This window comes from Ascaphus truei, chromosome 1 (assembly GCF_040206685.1).
Source record: "Ascaphus truei isolate aAscTru1 chromosome 1, aAscTru1.hap1, whole genome shotgun sequence".
NCBI lineage: Eukaryota > Metazoa > Chordata > Amphibia > Anura > Ascaphidae > Ascaphus > Ascaphus truei.
In genome coordinates, this window is record NC_134483.1 from 246,937,844 (window position 1) to 246,950,853 (window position 13,010).

The 13,010-nt window shown below is 46.8% G+C and overlaps 1 long non-coding RNA gene across 1 annotated transcript in view; it reads right to left on the reverse strand.

Moving 5' to 3' along the window:
- Positions 1 to 360: 360 nt before the first annotated feature.
- Positions 361 to 13,010, reverse strand: part of LOC142496126 (uncharacterized) — a 60,703-nt gene continuing 48,053 nt past the window's right edge. The window contains exons 2-3 of the long non-coding RNA XR_012801903.1: positions 925 to 1,108; positions 361 to 610 (exon numbers count right to left, since the gene is read on the reverse strand). This is a non-coding gene — a long non-coding RNA (uncharacterized LOC142496126). The remainder of the gene's footprint in view (positions 611 to 924; positions 1,109 to 13,010) is intronic.

Sequence of the window (13,010 nt, forward strand, 5' to 3'; positions counted from 1 at the left end):
CACTAGCAGTAAACCATACACCTGTTAATGTTTTGCATTGCTGTACACTTAAAATGTTGTTAAATTGTATTTGTAAATAAATGTTTTTGTACTTACTCCACCAATAAATAAAATGTTGATTTGTTTTAAATTGTTCCATTGTCTCCTTTTATACTGTAACAAAATACAGTGTTTCTAGAACATACTGTACAGTACTGTCCAGGCATACTGTGCAGTACTGTACTGTATACTGTAGGCATGCTCTGCACTGTACAGTACATCACAAGAGTATTAAAACAATACATGCTTTACGGGTATAGAATACACATATGTAGTGGATACATGTAGAATAAATGCATACTTTTTATTTTTTGGGTTTATTATACAGTACGTATATATAAAAAAGTATTGTATACGGTCTGAAAACAGCATACTGTTTCAGGTTTTCTATGAAGCTCTCAGTTACAGTATTCTATCCTAATCAATAACAACGGCCACTAAACTGTAGACTCCGGTACGTGGTTTTTTAAATCCGATTCAGCATTGTGCAGGCATTGTAACACAAAGCGATATTATCCATCGAAATCCCTCCATTTGCGGTTTTCCACATGAGATGACAAAGTTTTCTTTTCTGAGGGAAAACAAAAGTAAAAGTTTTACTGTAATGGTGATGCAGTCCCTTAAAGAAGTTCCCACAGTCAGTCCCACCAATAATTTTCTCGGGGGGCGTCTCCTGTTCACATGCGCATGCGCCTACTATCGATGTGATGACACGCATATGCGTTTCAAGAAGGTTCCAATGCGCATGCACCTAGCTTTCCACCAATTGTTCAGTATCTACTGTAGAAGCTGCTCAGCCAATGATATTGCTTACAGGAGAATCGCTTGACTGTGCATTGATATTGATATTTCAAAAACAGAATAAAATACGGCAACATTTCTCACCATAGACTTTGCCAATCAGCTGGCGCCGAGGCACTGCCAGTTCCGTATTCTTGATTATACATGTAGTTGACAGGTGACAGCGGGACTACTACACCTGTAGTCCGCTGTTGAGGCTGGAAATCGCTTAGGTACATGCAAGCTTGCTGGAATCTGTATGCGAAATACAGCTCAGACTGCAGGAATCCTGGCGGGGACAGACAGCAAGGGTTGTCAGTTACCAGGTTTTCACTGACGGTCGGACCGTTATTGGAAGCCTGTGCTGGTGCTGGCGGATTGCTTGCCTGCGACTGATGTTTTAGTTAGGATGAGAGGTGGCCCTTGAAGTTCAAAGGGGCCTGTAACAGGGGATTTATACCTGATCAAAAATGTGCCTCTAATCCAGCAGTGTGGTGGTTAACTGCTGGTAGACAATTAACCAACACCACCTGGCTGATTACAGGTGTCAGAAAAGCCTGCCTCTAAGACAGGAAGAGAGATTCTTCCTGAGCTCACACGTGAGCTGAGCTGACCCAGAAAGCAGAAAGAGCGGAGATCCCCGAGTCTCACAAGTGGGACTGAGCGAGGAAGCACAGATGTCTTGAGCTGCCAAAAGACTGCCAGCTGACAAATAAGACTGCTAAACCTGAATGCGGAAATAGCCTGAGGAAAAGGCAGTAAGCCAGGAAAAAGAGAAGCCTCCACCCTACAACTAGAAAAGACAGATAAGACTTTCTTATAATGTTATCTATCTATATATCAAATATCTATGTCTCTATGATTTGGGCTGGTGAATCGCTGGGCTACCACGCAGTTAAAGAGGGCTGGACTACAAGTGTAAATATACTCCAAAGTGGAGCAGATTTTGATTGCGGATTTTCACATGTTTGCTGTGTTTAAAGCGACAGGCGCAATAAAGCCTCATTTAAGTTTCACTGTAAACAGTCTCCATTGCGTGCCTCTGAACACGTCCCTTACATATGGTGTCAGAAGTTGGGATGAGAAGTGGCCCTTGAAGTTAAAAGGGGCCCCGGAGATTGCCTGTGAATTTTTTTTTTTTGCTTTTTGCCTGCATGCAGTCTGTAAACAGCCTGAGAAACAAAAACAAAGATTCACCTGCAGCAGAGACCAGAATTAAAGGGCTACACTGCACTGAACAAAGCCAGATGGACTCTTTTCCCCGATTCCAAGAGGAGAGAGAGAGAGAGACTGTGCTGAAGCAGGTAAACCTTTGTCAGGGTTCTGCTCGCCACAAACCAGGGTCGGACCGCGAGGCTGAGGTGCGGTTGTAAAAGCACCGACCTGAGACCGCGCAGGCTGATCCGGATTGCGCAGTTCGTAGTCATATGTCGCAGGATCAGGATTAGAGAAGACAGCGTCGTCGTTGTACAAGCCAGGGTCAGAACAGGAGACGTCAGGATAAACATTGTCCATGCAGGAGTTCGGCAATAAGGAGATAGGAGAGACCCGCTTCAGCTTAGGAGCGCGGGGTTGGCCTTTGCGCGATCGACGACCATGGCCCATGGTGCTGGTCACAGGAGATGGTAGGCAGACCAGAATAGCACACCGTCTTGCTGCACGGGTGCACCAGTGCTACAACGCAAAAGTCCTGAGCGGGCAAGGGAATCCACTGTTTCAGCGCAGGAACCAGGACACGGCCTCTCTATATTAGGGAAAGAGTAGGCCCCAGGAACCAGGAAGCTGTAGATACAGGGAAACCTCCGCTTCAGTGCAGGAATCCAGGAGACTGCAGAACGCAGGGACGAACCTCTACTTTAGTGCAGGAATCCAGGAGGCTGAAGGACGCAGGGACGAAACCTCTGCTTCAGCACAGGGGAACAGAAGCTGAAGGACGCAGGGAATACCTCCGTATCAGCATAAGGGAACAAGCGGCTTGAAGGGAGCTGAAGGATGCAGGACGTAACCTGGAATCAGCATGGGAGAACAAGCGGCTTGAAGGAAGCTGAAGGACGCAGGGCGGAACCTGGTATCAGCAAAGGAGAACAAGCGAGAGCTTGTGGCAAAACAGTTGACATCCAGTTAGGACTATGCTCGGCAAGGAGCATTATGGGCAAGCAATACTTAAAGGCCAGCGGGCCAATCCCCGGCGGGGGTGTGAAGGTCCTGCCCCTAATGAGTGAATGCAAGTATAGTTTGCAATGAAAGGCTGCACAGCTGCAGTAGATACCAGAGGGAGTGTGTATTGCTTTGAGTGAATCCAGGCTGCAGCAAACCTCAGGAAAGCTGTTCCAGAACTGCACCGGTCTGCAAGGTAAGGTAACCAGTAAACCGTGGAGCGGATTCCTTACAGTACCCCCCCCTTCACGCGAGACCTCCGGGCGAACATGAGCACTCATAGAGTTGGAGGCCCGGGAATTGTTGCTGAACCGTCTAGGATTGGGGCTAGAGTCGTACTCCAGAGACTCATGATTAGTCCTTAGTGTACCCCCACCCCCCGGTGAGAACTGTGGCCAGACAGGACCATCCATGGGCCTTGGGGACATTGAGTTGTTCCTAAAATTCTTTAGGTAGAAAGGGCATCCGTAAACGAGCAGTTCTTTGGTGAGTACAGTTCTAGGATATAAGACTGATGGAGGAAACATCCTTGGTACATGGCTTGCCTCGCAAAATGTCTTGGAAATCCAGGGCTGTGAAGAACCAGAGAGTTCCAGAGCAAAAACAGTAGAAGAACCCCCACTGAAAGCCCAGTCCTTAATAAAGAAACCTGAATCTAGGATCAGCGGCCCTGATAGTTGATCGAATACACCAGGAGGAACTTTGTAACAGAAAAAGTCTTGGCTGACCACTGCATGTTGGAATTTGCGAGGAATTTTTCCTCTAGAAGACTCCCAAGTAATGGTTAGTAAGGGTATAGGCTGGTTAGAAGCATCTCCCGGTATTGGTATGGAAGGTGACAAGGCAAGCAGTAAACCAGGCATAGGGACCGAAATCTTGGGATACGTACAGAGTATTTCCAACTGAGAGGAAATAACAGGGGCAACCGAAAATTCCGAGGGACAAAACCATGGTTTAGCAGGAGCAGAGAAGCAAACAACAGTAGAGCTCTCCAATACTGGGAAATCTTCATTGGGAGATAATATTGTCAGTGAATCAGGAATAGTCCCTGGGATCTTCAAATCAGTAGCTTGAGAAAAAGGCAGAGCCAGGGTAGTGGTGGGAGGGAAGCTAACATCAGAAGCTGAAGTCTGTACCTCAATGACAGGGCCCTGAGAATCAACAAGCAGCAAGTATGAACTATGAAAACTCTTAATGACATGCACCTTAGGAGTACAAAGAGTCTTCTCTAAAACTGCAATGGCCCTAACCACAGGGGTACCTAACCTGACAAAAACATGAATTGGTGTGTTTTCTAGTGCAAAATCTCTGATCACAGGACTCCTAACCGATAGTGAGGGTATCTGGGTTTGATTAGAGAAAAAATCAGATGTATTGATAAGTGACATAGAAACACTTACTGAGATACTAAATTTGCTGGACATGTGAGAAAAAATACCCTTTAAGACAGGAGCTTTAATCTCCCCCCCGAGTAACCCCATGTTTGCTGGGACATATTTAGACACAGTACTGAGGGACTGGGTTTCAGCAAAGGCAGGACAGCTAAAAAGCTCAAATTTAAACCCCAGGACTTGTAATATGTGCATGGTGTCCTCAGACAGTACTAAGGGAGTGACCGCAGATATGCTGATCCCCAAAGGATTAGCCTGGAGAGAGAAATCAGGAGAGCCCCCAGACAGGATACTCCTTATAGAAAGAGCCTCAGAATCAGAAGGAGAATCATTACCTCTCAGAGTCTCAAAACTAGTAAGACACAATTCAGCGAAAAGGGAAACAGTATGCAAGCTTTTTACTGATCTATATGAAAAAGCGTCACTTTTGGGAGAAAACCGTGCGTCCGCAAACATTCCTGGGAACACAATATGAACCCCAGGAGAGACATACAGACTACTGTATGCCTTTAACCCTAAGCTTAAAGAGGAGGAGAACTCAGACAGTACACGGGGGTTAATCATAACTGTACTGGTCTCTGAAGTAGGTATTTGGTAAGGAATGTCTGGGAAACCAGAACTTACTGCAGACTCCATAATGTGGGAACTATGCGCTGAAGCAGGGATCACCGCTATGTGGGCGACAGGCTGGTTCAGTGAAATACCCGGGAGAAGGAACTCTGCGACTAAGCTTAGGGAAAAACCTGACTCCTGAATACATTTAACAGGAACCAGAACTTTAGCCGAAGTCTCCGGAGACGAAACCTGAGCTGAAGCAGGGGATTTATAGCAAAGAATATCTAGAGACTCTGTACGGTTATGGGAATCCCTCAATGCAACCTCTGCTGTCTGACTTGTGGACTCATTCTCTGAGGCTACAACGAAGGCATTAACTTGGAGGCAGCAAGAATTTACAGGGGTTAATGCAGACAATGCCTGAGAGTAATACATAGGTAACCTTTTCTCTGTATTAGAAGAGAGCAGGAATCTCTCGTCTGAAGCTAGGGGCGTGACCGTGGCTGACAGAGAACAGGGATTTACCAAAGGAAACTCAGAGAGCTGCCCCACAGAGGTTAATACAGAAATAACCCTGGGAACAGAACTTAGGGATTCTTTCTCTGACGGGGAAAGCGCGCAGGACTGTCTAGCAGAGTTTAAAGCTGGAAAACCCTCAAGACCTAGAGAGAGGGATTCAAAGCTAGAAATAGGAGAACCAAGGGACTTATTCTCTGATACAAGAACCTTAGTGTTAGTTAGTGACACATATGTGTTCTCCAAGGGGACCTCACAGGACTGATCGGCAGGGGTTAATGTAGACATATCATTAGTGTCAGGGAACCCGGGCATACAATCAGAGCTTGGGACTGTGGCAGTTGCTACGTTGGGAGATATTGGTAATAGTTCTGTTTGGTCATCTCCCGGAGAGAGAGATACGTCCCCCGGTTTAGCAACAGGACTGGTAGCCGAGGGATACCGCCAAACGACGGCGTGAGCGGCTAAGAGACGATCCTGTTTTAACAAGCAATCATCCAATGCACGGGAAAGTAAATGCAGCGTCTCGTGAGCGAGAGCCACCATGACGGAAGGTTCCGGGAATACTATAGGAATGTCCAAAGATAAAGTCAGGGCATTGAGTGTACTACAGGCGTTGACCAGTTCCACAGGACTCAGCTCCTCCCCAGTTAAAGGGGAATCAGGGGAGCAAGCAATGTTAGCAATGGCCAAAACACTGGCCAGATACTGTTTTAAGTCTCTGAGGCAGTAAGCCTTATAAACCAGATTATTACGGCATTTCTTTTGCAAGGGAGTCAAGCCCTCCAACATAAACGGATCTTCCATCAGAGGTATTATATCGCACAAATAATTATTCTCAAACTGGGACTGGTCTACAGGCTGGGACAGGTTTTTAGGAAAAAACTTACTAACCCACACCTCAGCGGGGTCCGAGTTTGTAGGGCCGAGCATACTGTCAGGGTTCTGCTCGCCACAAACCAGGGTCGGACCGCGAGGCTGAGGTGGGGTTGTAAAAGCACCGACCTGAGACCGCGCAGGCTGATCCGGATTGCGCAGTTCGTAGTCATATGTCGCAGGATCAGGATTAGAGAAGACAGCGTCGTCGTTGTACAAGCCAGGGTCAGAACAGGAGACGTCAGGATAAACATTGTCCATGCAGGAGTTCGGCAATAAGGAGATAGGAGAGACCCGCTTCAGCTTAGGAGCGCGGGGTTGGCCTTTGCGCGATCGACGACCATGGCCCATGGTGCTGGTCACAGGAGATGGTAGGCAGACCAGAATAGCACACCGTCTTGCTGCACGGGTGCACCAGTGCTACAACGCAAAAGTCCTGAGCGGGCAAGGGAATCCACTGTTTCAGCGCAGGAACCAGGACACGGCCTCTCTATATTAGGGAAAGAGTAGGCCCCAGGAACCAGGAAGCTGTAGATACAGGGAAACCTCCGCTTCAGTGCAGGAATCCAGGAGACTGCAGAACGCAGGGACGAACCTTTACTTTAGTGCAGGAATCCAGGAGGCTGAAGGACGCAGGGACGAAACCTCTGCTTCAGCACAGGGGAACAGAAGCTGAAGGACGCAGGGAATACCTCCGTATCAGCATAAGGGAACAAGCGGCTTGAAGGGAGCTTAAGGATGCAGGACGTAACCTGGAATCAGCATGGGAGAACAAGCGGCTTGAAGGAAGCTGAAGGACGCAGGGCGGAACCTGGTATCAGCAAAGGAGAACAAGCGAGAGCTTGTGGCAAAACAGTTGACATCCAGTTAGGACTATGCTCGGCAAGGAGCATTATGGGCAAGCAATACTTAAAGGCCAGCGGGCCAATCCCCGGCGGGGGTGTGAAGGTCCTGCCCCTAATGAGTGAATGCAAGTATAGTTTGCAATGAAAGGCTGCACAGCTGCAGTAGATACCAGAGGGAGTGTGTATTGCTTTGAGTGAATCCAGGCTGCAGCAAACCTCAGGAAAGCTGTTCCAGAACTGCACCGGTCTGCAAGGTAAGGTAACCAGTAAACCGTGGAGCGGATTCCTTACAACCTTACTGGCCTATCACAATAATGTGTAATATGGTTGTTGAAAAAGGGGCTTTGCCTTCCAGCCGTAGTCAGGGTTCAAGAAGTGAGTTAGCGTGCCAGAGGAGCTAGGCTTTGTTTATTGTTTTCTTTTTTTTAAATGGTGTGAGGCTAATGCCTCTGCTGAAGCAAGGAAATGGGCAGCTAGCAAGCATTGTATTTAAAGAAAGAGTGCCCCAATAGGTCAAGGTGAAGAATACACCTGTGTGGTGGTGGAAAAAAAACCTGGGAATTTAAAATGGCCGCCCAGCTGAAGTCAAATACAGACTCTGCAAAAATGGGGAAGAAAATGTGTTCCTGGTGTAAAGAACCCCACCACACGGAGAAGTGTCCCTTCAGGCCTTATTCAGACGATGATAGTGAATGCATGCACAGTACTGCTAATATTGTAAAACTTACCAAAGGGAAGAAAAAGAAAAAGTCTATAGAGCTGCCTGTGAGAGCTACGATCTCTACAAGCAAAATATGCCCACCGGTAGGACTACCACAATTTGGGGTTCTAACGAATACAGTGACAACAGCTGCAATAGCGCCTCCTGAGTTCAGGAAGAAAAATACAACTGATAGCCCCAAAATGGAGGACAAGATGTGGCGTTTCTGTAATGAATCCTACCCCACAGAAGAGTGGCCCTTCCGGTCCGATAAGGAGGAAGACATCTCTTATGGGGAACCCAAACCGAGCCACACCCACAAAACACCCCAAGAATGGTGTGGGTGCCTGAATTCGGTATGAACCGAAAAGACCGCTATCTATGATAACTAATGTGATCGACAACAGAAACAGCAGGAGCAGCAGATCACTGAATATTCCTGTCAGCTAACGCAACTGCAAGAAAAGCCTGGCGTATACAGTGAAGCTGCTGAAGTTTCAAATAAAGATGGAGACCCCAGTATTCCTGATGGGACGGAGTCATCCAAAACAATAAGGCGGAAAAAGAAAAGCGGGTCTTCACTTACCGTGAAAGGAACAGACATGTCCGCAGATCCCGCGAAGGAAAAGGGGTAACGAGATGCCATGCAACCTAGAGAAAATGAAGAATTCATCCCGCGGATGACCAAATATCCAGAGAGCCCAAGGCAGAAGTCGTGTACCCCAAAGTAGTGTCTGCCCAGTGCCAATAGTGAGAAACCCTCAACCAACCATACCAGGGAAGCGGAGCCGGAACCAATGAGTGACGATCCCTTGACAGCCCTGAAGCTGTCCTGAAAACTGCCAGGCATGACTGTGATATGCTCTGTGAACAATTGAAACTGGAGAGGGAAGATAATGCTGAGCTACAGAAGACTGTTCTCGCAATGGACTCTAAATCCGGGACTGACTTGGAGGATCTAAGGACAGATCTAGATACAGCAAATGCTACTATTACCACCATGGATGAAAAGCAGAGTCAATCTGATAGAATGATTGCTAATCTGAAGCAGAAGTATGAGGAGGCACTGAAGGAGATTACAGTCTTTCAGCAAGAGGTTCGCAAGTGCCAAAGAGAGGTGGAAGTCTCTCAGAATGAGGTACATACACTCCGCATAGAACTGAATGCCTCACACCAGGAGATCACCAGTGTCCAGACAAGGGTGGACATATCCCAGAAAGCGGTTCATACTCTCCGCATAGCACTGGATGCCTCATACCAAGAGATCAGCAGTTGCTGCACAGAACTGGAAGTCTCTAAAAAGGAACCACAGTCTCGCTGAGGAGCTGGACATATCTCAAAAAACTAACCTCATTCTTAATATAGATCGCAAAGTCTCTCAGAAGGAGCTTCAGACCCTCAACCTAGAGATGGAAGTCTCACGCCAGGAAACTGTCATTCTCAAAGCAGATGTGCGTAAATGGAGGGAGGACTACAAGGAGGCCCTGAATATTACAGACAGCAAAAAGAGAAAATTTAAGACTGAAAGAAGAAAATTCTGATTTGACAGACCACGTCAATAAAAAGAATGAAAAGCTGCACGAGCTTGAAAAAATTAAGAAAATTTTGGAAGATGAAAAGTTTGAAGCAGAGCACCGACTGCAGAACCAACTGCAAGGTCTGCGTACACACCTTCAAAATGCAGAGGAGAAGCAGCGAACTCTGCAGGAAGAGAATCTGCAGGCTGCTAAAGAAATACAAGTGCTGTAGGAACATCTGATTATCCAGTGTGTCCCCGCAAAGCAGCAAGAGAGACTGAAGGCTACCCTGAGCATCACCAGAGCATTGCTAAAGGTCAAGCTTAGAGGCCAGGTGACGCGGTACAAGAGGGAGCAAAAGAAGGTCCAGAAACTGAGACAAGTAGCTGCGGCCCAAGCAAAGAAATTCACAGTGCTTCATAATATTATGGAGATGTGGAAGCAATCTCAGAGAAAGTACAGGGAGGAGATGAATACCCCGAGAGGAGAATTGCAGGATGCACTCAAGAAACAGGGATCTCTTGCAGATGAGATTACAGTACTATAAGAAAAGGTATTGACCCTGCCCAAGCGTCCGTATTCCACAGCAAATAAAACCCATGAAGACAAGGGTACAGTGAGAGCTGGGAACACCGCTCACCTGAAAAACAAAGTTGAAAAGTTTAAACAAGCACTAGCTAAACCTTCAGCCACCCAACAGGCAACAAAAAAAGGTATACGTGCAGAATCAAAACCAGAAGAATCCTTAGCTGAGGAAGGTGGAATTGCAACTCAATCCCAAAGAAGCTGAACTAGCAACTCTATTGAGTGAAAATAGTGCAGAAAGACAGCTTCAAGAGCGGAAAACTCAAAGGGCTATTCTTAAACGCTCTGCAACTGTCGCCATACAGTCTGCCTACAAAAAGAGGAGCGCCCGACGCAAAGGAAATCTCATGACCACAAACTCAGTAAAAAGACTATACTTGGAAAAAGTCCTCCTCGAGCGACTTAAGAGTGCTGATCTCAAGCACCTTCGGGAGGAGACACAAAAACTGGAGAATGGGCTCCAATCCCAGTGGGACTGAGGGTTCTCTTCCTCCATCCACTCTCATTCGACTCACAGTGATATCTCGAATAAGAGTGGAAGAATGGTCTTCGGCCATGGTAAGCCTGAGCTTCCCACAAACAGGGGAGGTATGTAACAGGGATTTTCCCTGTTCAGAAACTTACCTCTAATCCAGCAGTGTGCTGGTTGATTGCTGGTGTGCAATCAACCATCTCCAGCTGCCTAATCACAGATCTCTGAGAAATAGCCTGTTCTGAGACAGGAAGGGAGGATTCCTTAGTCTCTCAATTGGGGGCTGAACCAAGGAAGGAAAGACAGATTTCCTTAACTCACCTTTCGTGAGCTGAGAGAGGAAAGCAGAGAAGCCTGCACAGAGACACTGTCTTGAGCACAACGGTGTGCTGAGATAAAGACACCCAGACACCTATATTTCCTGGACACAGAGGACCCAGAAACCTGCCAGAGACTGACATGGAGGGCCACCTGCTTTAAGGTATCTCTTGAGACTTTGGGGAATAGGGTGGTAATGGGATTAACCATCCAGCCCTGCAGATAGGGCGTTTGTGTTTTCGTTGTTTTCATGTTTGCTGTGCTACTTAAGGAAACAGGCAATAAAGCCTTATTTTAATTTCACCTTAAAACAGTTCCATTGCGTACCTCTGCACACGTCTAACTATATATATATATATATAAAACAAAGAGAAGCGCAGGCTCCATAGCATGTACTGCTGCGGCCGAGTTTATTTGAGCATTTGCCCGTTCTCGGCCGCAGCAGTAACCTGGCGCGCGCCGGAGGGTGCCGGGCGCACGCCGAAGCTGCGGAGGAGCGCCCTCCGATCGGGGCTTTCTCCCTCCCACTGCCGGGTCCGCCGGGTCCCCCGGAACCCCCTGCCGCCGTCCCCCACATCGCGGGACACCAGGGCTCCCTCGGGGAGCCCTGGACGCGCGTACAGGGGGCGCAGGCACCCGATGACGCGTGACCGTGCATCGGTGATGTGCGGCACGCTGAGGGAGTGCGGCTAGCACGCCGGGGCATCCCCCGGCTTGCGGTGCTAGCCGTGCTCGGATAAAACGTGTCGCCTGTGTAACTGTATAACAAATTGGTACATTTATTAAAACCAGCAGCCTGTACTTGTACTGAATTGCACTTACAGGATTAAAAAACAAACATTCATTGGAGAGAAATCTCTGTTGGGGGTCAACCACGGGGGTGGGGGAGTCCGGAACAAGCAGGGTGCACCTGATCAGCCACATACAGCTCCTGCCACGAGCTAGCGCCGATCCGCTGTGCCTGTCAGTGCCTCCACGTTCTCTGCTTCTGCTTCAGCCAGGTACTGGCAGTTGGAAAATTAGCTGGCTATACTGCTGGAATGCCAGAGAACTCCACATGCACGCACGCTCACGTGATGACGTCACCATCCCTACGCATTACGTCACGCTTCGTGACTTCGTCAGGGGTTGTTTAATTGGTCAATAACAGCCAATTTAATAAGGATTCTTTTTTAATTATTAGTTAGGGTATTCTTGGTATATGGTGTGAACAATCCAACTATTTATCATTGTTTAGTTGAGTAATATTATAAGTATAAATACACATGTAATATACAAATTTATAAATTTGTTGAATCAGTATTCATATAGTGAGAATAGCTCTACTTGAACCTCAGCCTATTTCATTGGCTTTTATTGACCAATCAAATATCCGCTGATGAAGTCACGTAGAGTGACGAAACGCGTAGGAACGGTGACGTCATCACGTGAGGGTGCGTGCTCGTGGAGTTCTCTAGTGTTCCAGAAGTCTAGCCAGCTGATTTTCCTACTGCCGGCACCTTACTGAAGCAGGAGCAGAGGACGTGGAAGCACTGACAGGCACAGCGGATTGGCCCCAGCTTGTTGGAGGAGCTGTATGTGGCTACCATCTGATCAGGTGCACCCTGCTTTATCCGGACTCTCCCACCCCAGTGGTTGACACCCAACAGATTTCTCTCCAATGAATGTTTGTTTTTTAATCCTGTAAGTGTAATTCCTTGGGGCTGCTGGTTTTAATAAATGTACCAATTTGTTATACAGTTACATGCTATGGAGCCTGCGCTTCTCTTTTTTTTTTTTTTTAGATTTTATAGTGGTTGGCTATACCACTTCATCTGAAGCTGCAAAGTGCTCCCTGGATCTGTTTTGTTGGGACTATCACCTCTCTGGATTTTTACCAAGTGGAACAATTTTGGACTTATTCTTTTTATCACTGGTCACGTTATGGTTTGTTTCAATATATAGTTTAGTTTAATATGTAATTATTTCACTATTTAAGTATAATAATTTATTATCCTACACTACTAATATCGATATTCCTCCTTAGCGCTACATCTTTGTGTGTGGTTTTTTAATATTTATATCTATGAAAGAAGGAGAAAAGCGCACGGCCCATAGTTTAATATTGTTTCTACATTTAAAGCTGCAGTTCAGTCAATATCCTGCATGTGTGTTTTTTTTAATAAATCAGTTCTGTAGTAAGAAAAAATACTTTTAGCATTTTCTGTTTTTAAAAAAACAACTTTGAAAGACCAATTTTCTTGTATTCTATTTTAACAG